An 18,626-nucleotide genomic window follows, 5' to 3' on the forward strand; every position below is an offset into this window, starting at 1 on the left:
CCATGACAACTACCTTCTTACTCTCGCTTCTATCCAGAATCATCTTTGCAATTCTTATCTTTATATCTCTGGAACTATACAGAGGCCTATAGAAAAATCCCAGCAGGGTGACTCTCCTTTCCTGTTTCTAACCTCAGCCCATACTATCTCAGTAGACAAATCCTCAAATGTCCTTTCTGCCACCATAATATGTCCTTGACTTACAATGCCACACCTCCCCCTCTATCACCATCTTTTCTGTTCTTACTGAAACATCTAAATCCTGGAACCTGCAACAACCATTCCTGTCTCTTCTCCATCCATGTCTCTGAAATGGCCACAGCATCAAGGTCCTAGGTACAAACCTATGCCACAAGTTCACCCACCTTATTCCAGAATCTCCTAGTATTGAAGTATACACACTTCAAACCAGCTTCCTGCTTGCCAGTGCACTCTTACGACCTTGAAACAATATTTTTGACCTCATTACTCTCAACCTCCTGGATACCGGAATGACAATTTAGGTTGCCATCTCCTTATCGAATTAGTTTAAACCCTCCCAAGGAGAATAGGCAAATGCACCCCCCCTTCCACCACTCACCCCCACCAGCACCCCATCCCCCCAACTCCCACCCCCAGGATTTTGGTACCCCTCTGGTTCAGGTGTAGACCATCATGTTTGTAGAGGCCCCATCTACCCTAGAATAAGCCCCAATCATCCAAGTATCTGAAACCGTCCCTCCTGTTCCATCCCTGTAGCCATGTGTTCGACTCCTCTTTCTCCCTATTCCTCACCTCGCTAGCATGTGGCATGAGTAACAAACCAGAGGTAACAACTCTGTTTGTTCTAGCACTAAGTTTCCACCCTAGCTCCCTGATTTTCTGCCTTAAGTCCCAACTCTTTTCCTACCTATGTTGTTAGTACTTATGTGGACCACAACTTGGGGCTGCTACCCCACCCTCCAAGGATCCCGAAAACACAATCCAAGACATCATGAACCCTGGCTCCTAGGAGGCATGACACAAGTCCCGTTCCTACAGAATCTCCCATCTGGCCCCCTAACTATGGAGTCCCCAGTGACTAATGCTCTGCTCCTCTCTCCCCTTCTGAGCAATAGGGACAGATTCTGCACCAGAGACCTGTGCCCCATTGCTTACACCTGGTAAGTCACACCACCCACCCCCACCCCCTAACAGTATCCAAAACAGTATACTTGTTTTCGTGGGGAACAGCCACAGGGGATCCCTGCACTGTCTGCCAGCTCCCTTTCCATTACTCAACTGTAACCCATGTGTATTTTTCTTGTACCTGATGTGTGACTACTTTTCTATAACTCCTCTCAATAACCATCTCCGCCTCCCGACTGATCTGAAGTTCATCCAGCTCCAGCTCCAGTTCCCTAACGCGATTTTTGAGGAGCTGGAGTTGGGTGCAATTCCTGCAGTTCAAGTCAGCAGGGACAGTAGTGGTTACCCTTGCCTCCCATGTTCTGCAAGAGGAATATTTAACTGCCCTAACCGCCATTCCCACTATTCTAAATTCCCAAAGAGACTATTGAAAAATAAAGAACATAGACAAAAAACTAGTTACCTGACCAATACCAGAGCCTTTCTTTGGCTTAGAGGAGGAGGATAGGTGGGAGACACTACCTAAGTAGTGTTTCAGGTAAAGAAACCACCCAAATATATTATTTCACTGACTCACCAGTCCCGTGTCCACACCTGCTCAGCATGCACTCTACCTATTCGTGAGGTAAGTTTTTAAAGCAGTTACTTACCTTCCTGGCAGCCCCAGCTCCTCTCTCCCTCTCTCCTCGCTGCGCCCAAGACAATGGAGGTCTGACTCTCGAGGTAACTCCCTTTTAAGTGGGACATTTACCTTCCCAGCAGCTCCTGCTCCTCGCTCCCTCTCTCCTCGCTTCTCCTGAAACAATGGAGGTGTTGGAAAGAATGTAGAAAAGAACTACTGGGATAATTCACATGTAAGCCATCTGATTTTAAGAAAGCCGAGAAGTAAGGACTCTATGTTTTAGAAAAGCGTAAATTTAGTGCTCAAAGTTTCAAATATGGGGAAAGGAATAGGTTGGTTTCCAGCTGACAGGTTGTTTTAGTGAAATAGACTAAGGAGAAATCAGGAGTCAAAATTTTATATTAGTCCAGCTCAAATCCAGCTGTTAAAGGAGGACCGTTGGGATAGGCTGCCAGGTCATGAGGTAGCCATCAATTCACTCAGTTCTTTCAAGGGAAAACTAGGTCTGTTTCTGACTGGATCAGCCAACACTTCTTTTCAACAATTAGCAATTGTAGAGAATTTTGGTATAAGACCACCCCCTTCAATAAGTTTGATGAGACATAAATATTGCCAATCATGCCCCATTTTACCAATTCAGAAGGACAATGCTAATATTGTCATAAACAAGGCATTGTAATATTATGAGTTGAAAAGTTTGGCACTGGAAAAAGCACATCAGGTCAGGCAGCATTCGAGAAGTAGGAGAGTCGATGTTCCAGGCATAAGCATTTCATCAGAAATGTGGAGGGAAAAGATGGCTGAGAGACAAATTGGGGTTGGGGACGGGACTGTGGGGAAGGTTGGTGGAATGGTGATAGGTGGATTCTGGATTAGTGGTGCTGGAAGAGCACAGCAGTTCAGGCAGCATCCAAGTAGCTTCGAATCTGAACTGCTGTGCTCTTCCAGCACCACTAATCCAGAATCTGGTTTCCAGCATCTGCAGTCATTGTTTTTACCTTGGTGATAGGTGGATGCAGGCAAGAGGTGATTGTAATAGGTCAGTAGGGAGGGTGGAGAGAATCAGTGGGAAAGAAGATGGGCAAGTAGGTCAGGTCAAGTGGGTGGTGAAGAGTTGCAGGGTTGGATCTGGGATGAGGTGGGGGCTGGAGAGATTTTAAAACTGGTGAAGTCAATATTGAAGAAGATGCTGAGGAAGAAGATGAGGGCTGTCATAGTGAGACTGCTTTGCAACGTGGTTGAAAAGCTACAAGGCAGAGAGGATGTCATTGGGGGCTGCAGTGAGTGAGAGATACGGTGAGATTCTTATGGAGGGAGGAGGAGAACTTCTACAAAGTGGGCATGCTTGGAAAAGGTTTTGCAGTATGGTTTTCAGCAACCAGAAGAAAGTGAGAACTGCAGATTCTGTAATATTATGGCACAGCTTTCCCTTTTGTTAAAGTTAATGTGGTCTTTTTCAGCATATTTGTGGGGAGATGATAATATCAAGTGTTCAGGTTGTACAACAACAAAGTGATGCATTCATTCCAATAGTCCTCAAAACATAAAAGAAGATTATACACAAAAGAGATCATTCAGTTCATCATATATGTATTGTCTGAACTCTCCATTTTCATTTTTCAGTTTTGGACTGAAATTAAGATGTATAGCAATCTCAACCGCAAACCATTATAACAACAGATATATTAAACTTCAATACAAGAAGTTTACACATAAGTGTTTAACATTAAATAAGATATAATAGACAGAAATGTCATGACAATGTTAGGTTTTTGATTACATATCAATAATATTCAGGGCAAATAATATAAAAGCAAAATGCAGCAGATGCTAAAAATAAAAAAAATCATGAAATACTAGAAATGCTCTGTTACTCAGGTGGCATCCCTGGAGAAAAGAAGCAAGACTAATTTTTCTGTGTAATTACTTTCTATACAAATGAGATGGACAGCTTTTATGTATCATTTGGAGATGTTAGTGTTGGACTGGGGTGTATAAAGTTAAAAATCACACCACACCAGATTATAGTCCAACCAGCTTATTCAGAACCACAAGCTTTCAGAGTGCTGCTCCTTCCTCAGTACTCCACAACCACCTCATGAAGGAGCTGTGCTCCGAAAGCTAGTGCTTCCAAATGATCCTGTTGGACTGTAACCTAGTGTGGTGTGATTTTTAGTTTTTAAATAAACAGAAAGCCAGTGAAAGTTGGAAAAGAAAATAGCAAAAAAAGGAAGGGATTTGAGAGAAGGGAAGTTAAGAGTGATTAAGTGACAAAAGGGATGGTGAAGACATGACAGCACAAGGCAATCTGGGCAAAACTGGCACCCACACGTGAACAAAAGAGCAATTTGGAGGAAGCTTCACAACTGGTAAGTGTTGATTTTTAAATTTCATACATATGAAATATTCAAAGATATTGAGGTTGAGCAGGGTAGAGTCAATAACACCTGTATGACAACAGACTTCTGTGGCTGAATTTAGACTCCAGCGCTTGGTTAGAAAGATATAGCTTCAGTTCTTACCTTATCAAATGGTGAAAGGTCATTACCCTAATACATTCACTTGCTATCTCCATACATGCTGCCAGACCATTTACAGCATTTTCTGTTTTCAACACCTTGTTCACACAGGTTGGATGGAACTGCAATTCTACTAATGAAGATATAACTGCACTTTGTTTTTTGCACAACTGCAAAAAGCCCCACCTTCTGATATTTGCACGTTCAATGCTTAGATACTGTTATGGTTGCATCTGCACAATCCAGACAAGAGAAATAGTTGAATGTAGGTTTTTTAAATGCCTGGACTTCATCTGGATTCTGATATGACAGTTTGATACCACAATAGAGTTACACCCTGCATACTGTCAATTGTGTTTCCAAAAATATACTTCATTCATAAAACTTGTAAATGTACATTCCAAAACATTTTGAATTAGAAAATTATAGGAAGTGCAATAAAATTCCACCTGTCTTTCGGTGCTTCAATACAATTGTAGTACTCTTAATATGTACAAAATATATTTTGTGTCAGGCATCCAACCTGGGAGCATAACATTTCAGATTCAAATTTACAACAAATTCAGTAGAGTCAATTCTTCCCTGTACAGTGTCTTCCAATCTGAGATGAATATAAGTTCAAAAATGTTGATGTACATTTTTTGTCAGGCATGCAGTCCTGGACGTTTGAGAATTGATAAGTTTTAGACAACATATGAGACTACTTCATCCTAGCCACACTAACGACATCGTCATCAAAAATGCATTCCAGCTTGTGGATTATACAACTCGTGGGTGAGTATTAGTAGCCTGAATGATAATTTATTGTCCTTTAGAACTTTCAGGAAAAGGTTACTATCCACTCATATAAGAAATGGCGGTCTGACCAATAGATTATTAAAACAAAATAACCAAGTTACAAAAATTAGGACTTCAAATTTGAATCCGGATAAATCAGAGGAGACAGAACCCAGGCTAATGATTGGTGGACACATCCTCAAATCCCCAAGGGCAGCTGGAGGTATTTAAATTAAGTTCATAAAATCTGGAATTGAGTGCTGCTGTGGTGCTGTCCTACCTCTAGTGCAGAAGTCCAAAGTGCTATGGAGGTTTGACACAACACATCTGAGCAGGTTGATTTAAACTATCAACAACATCTGAAATTAAAAGCCAGTTTTGGTAATGGTGGCTGTGGCAATTGTCACTGCTGGTTGGACTAACATATCTGGTTCAACAATGCCCTTCAGGGGGAGGAAAACTGCCATCCTTACCCAAGACTGGTCTACATGTGACTCCAGACCCAGAGCAATGTGGTTAATTGACTCTTAACTGCCCTCTGAAATGGCCTAGAAGAAAGCGAGGACTGCAGATGCTGGAGATCAGAGCGGAAAAGTGCAGCGCTGGAAAAGCACAGCCGGTCAGGCAGCAACCCAGGAGCAGGAGAGTCGACGTTTCCAGCATAAACTCTTCTTCAGGAATCCTGATAAAGAGCTGATGCTCGAAACGTCAACTCTCCTGCTCATCTGAAATGGCCGAGCAAACTGCTCAGTTCAGAGGCAATTAGGGATGAGCAGCAAACGCTGGCTTTACCAGCGACACTCAAATCCTACAACAGAATAAAGATAATTATTCGAATGAGGTGCTTGATTAGTAAGCTGCAGGCCAAATTGCCTGCCAATTGGACCCAGACTGGGAAGGATTACTGTGTGTTAAGCCACTGAACCAGATGCCTTCCTTTTTGGGAATGTCTAAGATTAGATTTGAAGATCTCGAAGATTTCTGTGAGAGTCTCGAGTGTTACACATAGCATCTCAAGACTGCGCTCAGCCGCTGCAGATGTCATTGCACGGGGCACTTGCCTGTCTCCCTATATGGTAACACAGAGGAGCGTTCAGTTAAAAATAAATAACCCAGATATATCGTTTCTGCTGAGGCAGCACCTTCTGTCGTGTGAACCCGCGGAATAAAACGGGCCGAGTAATGCTGTTTTTGGGAAGCAAGGTTACCAAATGTAAGGCACATCCCCCTGAGAAATTCACCGAAATGAGTCCCAGTAATCAAACGAAATATCATCCCCTAAAACAGGTTGAAATGAGCATTAACGGCGAAGACAGACTTTGCGTAACTGATTTGCTACTGCACTTCAAAAAAATTGCCTGTTAAGTCCGAACTCCAAAAAAAAGGACGGCAGTAGAGTAAAATTGACGGTGGAGTTTGTGTTAGTTTCGACAGAGCTAGCATGCTCATAATTTCCCTCCATTTATTCAATGGGCAACTGGTCCATGAAACATAAAACAGCGCATATCAGCCGGAAATGATCAACTTCATAAGCAGGAGTGACAAATCCATCAGGAGAGACTGGAAGGGTTGGTTCTGTAGCGGATTGAGGGTCACTTTCACTGCCTGAGGATTTCATTGATAGAGTAGGCCTTGGTGATTTGGATTAACCGAATACTGTGCACTGAATTGTCATTACTTTCACAAATTAAAAAAAACATTGCTTGTGCTGGAAATGTGACAACTAAAACAGGAGTTGCTGCCGATCTGGCCGTATTGATGAAGAGAAAAAGAGGGTTGAAGCTTTAGGTCAAAAATCCCGCAGAAAGAAGGATCGTTAAATATGTTTCTCTCTCCACAGATATTGCCATGCATGTTGGCTATGCTCCATTGTTTCTGTTTCTATTTAATTATTTCCCATTTCTGATAAGTGCAGACATAATGACTGTACAAAATACGTTGTACTACTAAACTCTCAGGTACCTTTCGCTTTCTGAAAGGCATAAGAAAAGAATATAAACAGAGTCCTTAGGGCCAGTGACCGCATTACCCCAGTATTCAATACCTTCTTGACTAACCCTTTCCTTTCAATTCCACTATCCTGCCTTCTGCTAGACATCTTAGTTCCCCAAAAGAACATCGGCCTGGCTCAACTTTGAATATGGTTGGTGATGGAGCATCTATAATTCTCTTGGATAGAGAACTTTAAAGATTGACAACACTCTCAGTGAAGAAGTGTCTCCTTTCAGTCTGAAATGATTAACTGTGCCTCTCCAAATGTTCTAAACTCCCAAGCCAGTTTCTCAGTGACTACCTAGCCCAACCTCTTCAGAACCGTTTGTTTCAATGAGACTGCCTTTCATTCTTCTAAACAGGTCAAATTCACTCAGTTTCCATTCACAGCCCAGACCATTCATGTCATGAACCAACCTTGTGAATATTCGGTGCTGCTTTCAGTACAAGATCCTTTAAAATTGACAATGAGACAGAGCACAATATTCCAGGTATGATCTCATCAAACCCTTATACAATTGAATGTCATCAGTTCAAGGAAGGAGTAGATAAAGCTCATGTGGCTTAAGGGATCAAGGGAGATGGGGAGGGCGTGGGACTGATCTAGATGATCAGCCATGAGCAGGCTTGAGGGGTCAAATAGCTGACTCTTGCTCCTATATTCTATATTACAATGAATCAAGACCATTCTTATACTCTAGGCTCCTTGCAGTGGAGGGGCAACATACCATTCACCTCTCTTGTAGGTGTACACCAAAGTCTCTTGGAGCATCTGCAAAATGTTTTCCTTTTTAATCCTTACTGTCAAACCTCACACTTCCCCACATTTAGCTCATCTTCCACCTTGTTGTCCATTCAATAACATGTGTAAGACTTTTGGCAGCCTGGGTGTCCTCATCACTTCTTATGTTTCTTCCCAGCTTTGTATTATTACTCTCAGCATCTCAGCCTAATTCATGAATATAGATTGTAAATATCAGAGGCGCCAGCACTAATCCTTGTGACATTCCACCAGTTGCAGCTTGCTAACTTGAAAATGCCCAGTTTATCCCTTACTTTATTTATTCTTCCACAGTATGTGGGCAACAGCAAGGTCAACATTTGCTGCCCACCCTTAATTATAGCTTCACAGTCACCAGTACTGAGATGACCCTTCAATTCTATTCAATTTCAATTTCAATTCCATCCATGTCTTCAGAGCTTTACCTTTGGGAACTTAGAGTCATATTGTTATAAAGATGTACAGCATGGAAACAGACCCTTCAGTTCAACTTGTCCATGCTGACCAGATATCCTAAACTAATCTAATCCTGTTTGCCAGCACATGGCCCATATCACTTTAAACCCTTTCTACTCATATCCCCATCCAGATGCCTTTTAAATGCTGTTATTGTACCAGCCTCCACCACTTCCACTGGCAGCTCATTCCATACATACACTACCCTCTGTGTGAAAAAGTTGCCCCTAAGGTCCCTTTTATATCTTTCCCTCTCACCCTAAAGCTATGTCCTCTAGTTCTGGACTCCCCCACTCCAGGGAAAAGACCTTGTCTACTTATCCTATCCATGCCCCTTTTGATTTTATAAACCTCTATAAGGTCATGCTTCAGCCTTGGAAACTCCAGGGAAAACAGCTCCAGCCTATTCAGCCTCTCCTTGTAACTCAAATCCTCCAATCCTAGCAACATCCTTGTAAATCATCTCTGAACCCTTTAAAGTTTCACAACATCCTTCCGATAGGAATGAGATCAAAATTGCATGCATATTCCAACATTGGCCTAACCAATGTCCTTCACAGCTGCAATGTGACCTCCCAACTCGTATATTCAATACTCTGACCAATAAAGGAAAGCATACCAAACACCTTCTTCACTATCCTATCTACCTGTGACTCTACTTTCAAGGAACTATGAACCTGCACTCCAAGGTCTCTTTGTTCAGGAACACTCCCCAGAACCTTACCATTAAGTGTATAAGTCCTACTCTGATTTGCTTTTCCAAAATGCAGCACCTCATATTTATCTAAATTAAACTCTATCTGCCAGCTCTCAGCCCATTGGCCCATCTGATCAAGATCTCATTGTAGTCTGAGGTAACCTTCTTCACTGTCCACTACACCTCCAATTTTGGTGTCATCTGCAAACTTACTAACTATACCTCCTACGTTCACATCCATTGTTTAATGATGTCACTACAATATTGCCATGTCCTCCACTCTTGGCTTCCTAACCATCAGACAATCTCCATAAATGCCAATATATTAGTCTTAACTCTGTGAGCTCTCCTTTGATCACAGGTAAGTGGTCAGCCACTTCTGAAGTGCTCTTTATAGAAATGAAATGCCAAAATCCATGCAACTGTTAGCTCCTGATACACTGTGAGTTTTGACAGTTAAAAATAAAACTTGTATTCGCGTGTCATACCTTTTGCACCACAAGACATTTCAAAGCACTTCAAAGACAAATCTTTTGAAGGGCAGGAGTATGTAACTTGGCACAAAACATATCTCCCACATACAACATTGAGGAAATGCCCAGGTAATTTGTTTAAATGATATTGGTTGAGGGCTAAATAATGACCAGCACAGTCAGCAGAATTCTAAAGAAGTCACGCGCTCTTTTTCAAATTCATTTGAAAGTGTAATTTGAGTCTTAATTTAATATTCAAATCAACATTGCTTATCTACTGTGGGACATGAATCTGTAAAGTTCTGACTTAAGACAGTTCTACTATTCCCAATGTGCTGATATCTTAAGTATATGAATATTTAAGATTCCAAAAACAATAAATAAGTTGTGATTGTGGATGTTTCTGTTGTCATGCAGCTTGAAAAATGGTGCAGTATTTTTGTAGCAAAAAAGAAGCTTTTCATTTTTCATGATTTTGAGATCTGTCAATAAGGTACTTTTGAAATGTCACTGTTCTACAGAATTTATATTGCATTCATTTTCATTACAGGGAGAATTTGTTGTAATCAGTCATAAGGTCAGATTAAGTTTATTTAAATTAATTATCAAGGTGTATGCATTGCTGACAAAGCCAGCATTTATCATCAGTTTATAAGTTGCTATGAGATGTCATTGTTGGCCACCTTCTTGAATCGTGGAAGATACTCCCGTATTCTGTTACAAAGTTCCAAACGTGTGGCTGAAGAACAATGGTAAAGTAATATATATTCAAATGATAATAACATGACATTAAAACAATAATGTTCCCATATGACCCCTGCCCTTGCTCTTACAGGTGGCAGCAGATTAGAATTTCATAAGAATTGCTGGTGGTTAGTTGCTGTGGCATTTCCAATGGTTAATGCACGATGTGCTAGTAGTGGAAGGTGTAAATATTTAGACCAGTGCATGTCATAGCAATCATGCTAATCATTTGTCCTGAAATTTGCCAGGCTTTTTGATTGTTGTTGCAGCTGCAGTCAAATAGACAGGAGGAGACTATTCATGCATACCACTGAATGGTCTCCTGCTCCTCAGATTTTGCCTGACCAGCTGAGCTTTTCCAGCACCACACTCTTGACTCTGATCTCCAGCAGCTGCAGTCCTCACTTTCTTCCTGCCACTGAATAGTTGTTGATAGGCGGTGGAGAGGATCTGCACAGTCAGAGGTGACTGTATTTGTTTTGTATCTTCACCAAGGTGTTTTATTTCTTTGGAGCATGGTAGAAAGATGTTGCAAGTTCAGGATGATTATCAACCTGTTTAAACCTTATCATGAATGTTCTTCCACGACCAACAGCTCCTTGAGTGGGACTTGAACTCAAGAGATTCTGGCTCAATGCAAGGAACATTATCTCCTGAACCAAGGACATCCACCAGGGGGTTGAGTTAATCACTGTGGAATCCACTGCTTGATTTCTTAATCAATGGTGACTCCTTCATATTTTGATGGTGGGAGAATCACCAATAGTAATGTAATTAAACATAATTAAGAGAACACAATGAAATAAATTATACCACTTAATTAATTTGGCCTATTCACTTAATGTTGCAGTTTAGATTGTTCTATATCAAGAGAGTTTATGTTATGTTAATTCTATGTCACTACTACAAAATATGTCATTCTGAATTCATTACCAGTTTATAAATTGTTTTCTGGCAAAAAAGTTGTCATCTCAGATGTTATTAAACTGGAAAGGGTGCAAAATGATTTACAAGGACATTACTGAGACCGGGAGGTTTGAGTTAAAAGGAAAGGCTATTACTTTTTTCCCTAAAGCGTAGGAGGTTGAGGGGTGATCTTATAGAGGTCTATAAAATCATGATGGATATGGATAAAGCACCCAGGATAGGGGAGTTCTAAATCAAAGGACATAGATTTAAGGTGACAGGGGAAAGATTTAATAGGGACCAGAGGGGCAACTTTTTGACACAGAGAGCAGTGCATGTATGTGGAATGAGCTGCCAGAGGAAGTGGTAAAGAAGAGTACAATTACAATGTTTAAAAGACAATTGAACAGATACATGAAAAGGAAAGGTTTAGAGGGATATAGGCCAAACACAGACAAGTGGGACGAGTTCAGTTAGGTAACCTGGTCGACATGGACAAGTTAGGCCGGAGGCCTGTTTCTATTTCAATACTGTATACCTCTATGACTTTATGACTCCATAACTCAGTAACCGTTGATATTGCAGTTTTATTTTATATCGCATTTGGCAACTGGTTTAGTTCAGTTGGTTGGATTGTTTGTTTGCAGAGTAGTGTGATGCAAACAGCATGGGTTCAATTCCCATCATTGGTTTGAGGTTACCATGAAGGACTCTGCTTTTCAACCTCTCCCCTTTGGTGGCTCTCCTGTTAAATTACCACCAGTAACTTCTCTCTAATGAGAGAGCAGCCCCTATAATCTGATAAGACTATGGTGACACAACAAATATTGTGTTCAGTTTAGAAATTCAACTATTGCAACATCCGAAGTCTGCATCCTAATTATTTGACCAGATCATTATATGTCTAGATATATTCATACTTTTGTGTATTCTGAAACAAAAAATACAGCATTTATATATATTTCCCTCCTCTAGTTTTTCTACATTATTGCAATGAGTGGAGGACAGACTGAAGACTGGAGGATAGCAAATGCTGTTCCCTTGTTCAAGGAGAGTAGAGACAACCATAGCAATTTTAGACTAGTGAGCCTTACTTCCATCATGGGTGAAGTGTTGGAAAAGATTATAAGAGATAGGATTTATAATCATCTAGAAAGGAATAAGTTGATTAGGGATAGTCAATACAGTTTTGTGAAGGGTATGTTGTGCCTCACAAACCTTGTTGAGTTCTTTGAGAAGGTGCCAAAACAGTGGATGAGGGTAAAGTGGTTGATGTGGTGTATATGGATAAGGTGTTTGATAAGGTTCTCCATGGTAGGCTATAGCACAAAATATGGAGGCATGGGATTGAGGTTGATTTAGCAATTTGGATCAGAAATTGGCCAGCTGAAAGAAAACAGAGGGTGGTGGTTGATGGGAAATGTTCATCCTGGGGTTCAGTTACTAGTGGTATACCACAAGGATCTGTTTTTGGGTCCATTACTGTTCGTCATTTTTATAAATTACCTGGATGAGGGCAGAGAAGGATGGGTTAGTAAATTTGCGGATGACATTAAGGTCAGAGGAGATGTAGACAGTGCCAAAGGATGTTGCAAGTTACAGAGGGACAGAGACAAGTGCAGAGCTGGGCTGAGAGGTGGCAAATGGTGTTTAATGTGGAAAGGTGTGAGGTGAGCAACAGGAATAAAGAGTACTGGCTAATGGTATGGTTCTTGGCAGTGTAGATGAGAAGACAGCTCTCAGTATTCATGGACAAAGATCCTGAAAGTTACCAACCAAGTTGATAGGGTTGTTAAGAAGGCATACGATGTGTTAGCTTTTATTGGTAGAGGGATTTTGCTTTGGAGGCATGAGGTCATGTTGCAGCTGTCCAAAATTCTGGTGTGACCACACTTGGAGAATTGAGTATAGTTCTGGTCACTGCATTATAGGAAGGATGTAGAAGCTTTGGAAAGGGATCCGAGGTGTTTTACTAGGATGTTGCCTGGTATGGAGGGAAAGTTTTATGAGGAAAGGCTGAGGAACCTGACCCTGTTTTCATTAAAGTGCAGAAGTTTGAGAGGTGACTTAATTGAGACATTTAAGATAATCAGAGAGTTACAGAGGGTGGACAGTGAGAGCCTTTTTTCCTCAGATGGTGCTGGCTAGCACTATGGGACGTAGCTTTAGGACAGATGTCAGAGGTGGTTTCTTTACTCAAAGAGTAGTAGGGGTGTGGAACACCCTGCCAGCAATGCAGTAGACTCGCCAATGTTTTAATTGAGCATTGGATAAACATATGGATGAAAATGGAATAGTGTAGGATAGATGGGCTTGAGATTGGTTCCACAGGTCAGCACAACATCAAGGACTGAAGGGTCTGTAATGCGCTGTAATTTTCTATGTTCTACATAATATCACCCATCATGTGATGAGATCAAAATTAAACATAATGGTACAAGTGAAGCCCGACAAATGTTATGCATAAGGATAAAATAATGCTCAAATCATAATTAATTAGGTTTTGAATCCACCATTCCATTTGTTCTTGTTGTCACTTCAAGGCACTGTTCCTATTCCCTCAAGAAATCTTTATGGTCGAATACTCAAAGCTCTTTTATTCTCCCCTCCTACTGTCAGAGCAATGGGTCAGACATCTTTAGCCCTTAATTCCAAAATAGTTTTTCTGAACATAAAGGCCTGCGATAGAGGCAAGAGAACTACAGGTGTAAAAATTCCACCTGGGGACTGATTTATTGTAACATAGTGAGTTTTGTGAAGATTTATAGTTCAGGTTAAGGTTTTGGATGTAGGTTTGCTCACTGAGCGGAAAGGTTCATTTCCAGACGTTTTGTTACCTTACTAGGTAACATCTTTAGTGGACCTCACGTGAAGCAATGCTGAAAATTCCTGCTTTCTATTTATATGTTTGGGTTTCTTTGGGTTGGTGATGTTATTTCCTGTGGTGATGTTATTTCCTGTGGTGAAGTCACTTCCTGTTCCTTTTCTCAGGGTATGGTAGATGGGATCTAACTCCATGTGTTTGTTGATAGAGTTCCAGTTGGAATGCCATGCTTCTAGGAATTCTCGTGAGTGTCTTTGTTTGGCTTGGCCTAGGATGGATGTATTGTCCCAGTCGAAATGGTGTCCTTCCTCATCCATATGTGAGGACACTAGTGAGAGAGGGTCATGTCTTTTTGTGGCTAGTTGGTGTTCATGCATCCTGGTGGCTAGTTTTCTGCCTGTTTGTCCAATGTGGTGTTTTGTAACATATTAGGGAAACATCAAATAGATTAGACTGTCATCTTTCGGCAGTACAAAGACAATAAGGGACAGATAACCCCTGCTCATCAGCAAGTGCTGCATGTTTACTGGAATGGATCAGTGGGACTTAATACTTCCATGTGTACCATTCAAGCATCAGCATGTGAAAGGACCTTCCTCTTGTCACCCTGTGTTACAGGTAAATCAGAAAGTCTCTCACTTTGAGTGTAACAAACAGTTAAAGAAATAATCAGGACAAAAGTATTTCCATCAGCCTGCAAAACCAAGAATCTCGAAAATCGACCATGCAACTGCAATAGTCATTGTTTCTGGTACAGCCTGCTAACAACATCATACCTGGACCTCACACAGTACAAATACTGATCTGTATAAATTTTCATTTTTACTATTTTTGGACTCACCTCATTTCGTGTGTGTGTGTGTGTTTGTGTGTGTCAAACCTGTGAAAGCAGTGTGTGTGCATGTTGCATTAGCATTTCTTTTTGAATGTGGTAATTAATACATTCATTCTTTTTATTAATTCAAGAAATACTGGTTAAAAATTGGGTCCTTTTAAACCATTTACATATTTGGGTCTGGAGGAAAGAAGTCCAGAATGCAAAGGATCTTTTGAAAATTAACCTTGTTGCAATCAACCATGGGATGAGTGAGTAAAGAAGGGGGCCAGTTTATCCTTCTCCACCCAGTAGTTTGTCTATAACCATAAGGAATCAGGGAACATGAACTGAGTCAGGTAATAACACTACAAAGCTTTCTTTGAAGAGTATATGAATATTTACTTACACCAATGGATTTTTGCAATGGATTTGTGCTTCCACAAGTGTACAGAGCTTTGCTCTTTCTGTTTCCATTGTTCAGTGCTGGAAGACATGAACTATGTTTAATGAAAACTAAAATGGCAACCTTGAGTTCTTTTTAAGTTGTGACTTTCCATATGATCTAAGTTATACTGTAACTGATACAAGCTAATCTATTGCATGCTGTTCATGTACACAATCATTATATTGCTGACAAACTCAAAACTTTATTGCCATGATCACATTCATGTCCAAGCAAACTCTTCCCATTGTTGAGAAAGTAGTCACGTAGCAGGCAAATGGAACTTTTTACATGTACTTTATGTCCATAGAAAGAAGAAGCTTCCATGCATATATACATATATATAGATCATTTCTTCATCTTGGGATGTCTCAGTGTAATCTGCAGCCAAGAAAACACTTTTGAAGAGCAGTCACTACTGTTTTTATAAGAAACACACAGCCAATTTTCAGTCAGTGACATCCCACAAACAACTATGAGATTAATGACTAGTTAAGCTATTTTAAGAAATGCTGGATAAGTGACACCAATAGAACATTCCTGCTCCTCTCCTTATAGTATTAATGGATACACCTCCAACAAAATGGCACTCCTCTGAAGCTGTAATTCAGTGTCAACCCAGATTTCGTGCTCAAATCCCTGTTAATTAAGATGTAGCAGCAAAAGTAAGCCATTCAGCCCATCAAGTCTGCTTTACCATTCAGTGAGGTCATAACTGATCTAATAATCCTTAATTTTACTTTCTTGCTTTTTCCCCATAACCCTTGATTCCCTTACTGATTAAAAATCTGTCTATCTCAGCCTTGAATATTCTCAATGATCCAGCCTCAACAGCCCACAGGCTCATTACCTTCTGAGAGAAGAAAATCCCCCTCTCCCTGTTTGAAATATATGACTCCTTACTCTGAGATTATGCTGTCTGATCCTACACTCTTCAACAAGGGGAAACAACCTTTCCACATCTACCCTGTCAAGTCCCCTAAGATTCTTGTATGTTCAATAAGGTTTCCTCTCATTCATCTAAATTCCAATGGGTATGGGCTTGAACTGCATGTTACCTTGGTAACTCACAAGGCCATGGTTCCTTGGGGTAACTTGTGTACAATATTAATATAGTACATATTAGTAATATAAAGGGGTAGAAATGAGGGGAGGCTGAAAGTTCAATGAGAATGGAGGGGTAATGTCGAGAACGTGGAGCTCAAACCGTACAACTTTTTTGCCAAATTCAACTGCTCAACAGTGAGATCTCAAATGGCTGCCACTTCATGTAGTCTGTTGCTGTTTTTCCTACCAGGGTGTGGGTAAGAGAAAGAGATGTTGGGAATATAAATCTTTACAAGCGAGGTCCTGCTGGGGGCAATTGTATGCATTGTGCATTCACAGATTAATGAATTTTGTTCTTTGTGGATCTTCAGTGTTGTCCTTGATACATTCAATCTGGTTTCCAAGAGTTGATTTGCATATCTTCTCCATACTACATCATCTCACATCTGTACCAGTCCAGTCTGTGTGACAATGATGCCTGGTGCTAACTTCCCACCCATGTTGTAATCCTTCATCGTTACTTCTTTCTTTTGAAAACTTAGCATTTGGCCTTGTTCTCTCATTGTAAAACTCTCTCATTCTCTCAATTGTTTCCTGTCATCAAAGTAATTTGTCATGGGGGGTTCAGCAAATTAAATATTGTATGCAACTGATGCTTTATCGTGAACAATGCTGGAGAACTTTGAGTTGTTGAGTAGATTGTTTCCGATACGTTAATAAAAATGAGATCAATCTTTTGGATTGCGATCTTTGTTCTCAAGTTACCCTTAAGGAATATTTCATTATCTGAACCAACCTATCTACCAAATTGTTTGTGACTGGGTGGTAATGAGCTGGATACCTTTCTGCTTTAGTCTGTAAACTCTTGTGATGTACGTTATGTGCACTTATCACTAACTATTCATTCTGGATGACCAAACATCACAAAAATGTCCCCCAATCTTTCAATGATTTTCTCTGAACGTGTCATCTTCATGACGGTGATTTCAGACCTTTCATGAACGTATCATTCACTTTGATAAACATTCATCCTTGAAAGGTCCAGTGTAGTCAATATAGATTCTTTGTCATGGTCTTTCTGGCCATTGTCATGGTGTAATGGTGTAATGGTGTGAATGGAGGTAGGTTGCGAACTCTTGCATAATCTGCAGATACACCTTCTCCTCAATTATGGAGTCAAGCCCTGGCCACCAAAAATAACTTCTGCTATCACCTTCATCTAGTTGATTTAACACATGTTGCCTTAGCTGTGGTGGAACAATGACCCTCATTCCCTCTAGGAAACATCTTGCTTGTATAGATTGTTTTAATTTCCATGTGGCATTTGGTGTCCATTCTGGGTCCATTTCTATAATTTTGCCATGTAGTATCATGTCCACCACTTTTGATAGTAGTGGATTATTTCTTGTGTATTTATTAACTTTGCTATCACGCATATGCTCTCTATTTGGTTGAAGTAGAAAATATCTACATAACGACTGTTTGTAGTTCTCATTTCATAAAGGTTATCTAGGAAGACTATCAACATTCCCATGTAAGTTGTATTGCCAATACTTAACCGAATAAATGTGAATCGATAGCAATAACGCCCACCTGTGTTGGTGCAGACTCGTTGGGTCAAAGGGCCTTTTCTGTGTTGTATGTCTCTATCTTCACATTTAGCTATTTTGTGGAGATATGAAGATTATATGTCAGAGTGAGAAAGGTAAATGTGATTTATTAAATCTTCCATTAAACATTTAGGCCATATCATTGATGCTAAAGACTATACAAATCATCTAAAAAAGGAAAAACCATATCACAATGAGGCATAACAACTATCATTTTTGGACTTGCTAAATTACTATGGCAGTTTTGTTCCAAATCTTACCAACCTCAGTGCTTCCTGTAAGTAATGTACAAAATGGGTGAGTGCTGATTCATGAGTCAGGATGGAGGGTGTTGGTGCTGTCTTGGCACATTGTAGTGACAGGGAGGTTCACTGGTCAATGTTTAAGCTCCTGTCATGAGACTTAATTGGGTCCAAAATGAATGTTGAGGATTCCCATGGCAACTCCCTCAATTTCTGGACTCCACACATGTGCAGACCAACAAGGGAGTCCAAAAGTTACCATCAACTACTCTGCATTGTTGACTTCAATTAACTACAAATCAATTGATTAGATTTTCCACTATGATGCTGTAGGATTCACTAATTACACCTTGTTGAATTAACTATTAGAATTTTAATGGTGTTCTCCTAATTATAACTAGGTACCCTCATTGACTCCAAAACATTTATTTTGTATTTTTAAAATGACACATTTCTCCATAATATTAAGAATCCCTCTTTGTAAAATGTTTACTATTATTTTAGTTGCCATGTTAATCCAATCATAACCATTGACTTCACTATCCAAAAATTCAAAAGCAAATTTTACAT

General features: G+C 40.3%; 1 long non-coding RNA gene across 1 annotated transcript; it reads right to left on the minus strand.

Moving 5' to 3' along the window:
- Positions 1-1,790: 1,790 nt before the first annotated feature.
- Positions 1,791-17,827, minus strand: LOC140463161 (uncharacterized). The gene is made up of 3 exons (XR_011954620.1): positions 17,798-17,827; positions 15,122-15,198; positions 1,791-1,903 (listed from the first exon to the last, which is right to left on the minus strand). It is a non-coding gene; the product is annotated as an uncharacterized lncRNA (long non-coding RNA).
- Between the last annotated feature and the right edge of the window lie 799 nt (positions 17,828-18,626).

Source organism: Chiloscyllium punctatum, chromosome 37 (genome assembly GCF_047496795.1).
Source record: "Chiloscyllium punctatum isolate Juve2018m chromosome 37, sChiPun1.3, whole genome shotgun sequence".
In the NCBI taxonomy this organism is placed as follows: Eukaryota; Metazoa; Chordata; class Chondrichthyes; order Orectolobiformes; family Hemiscylliidae; genus Chiloscyllium; species Chiloscyllium punctatum.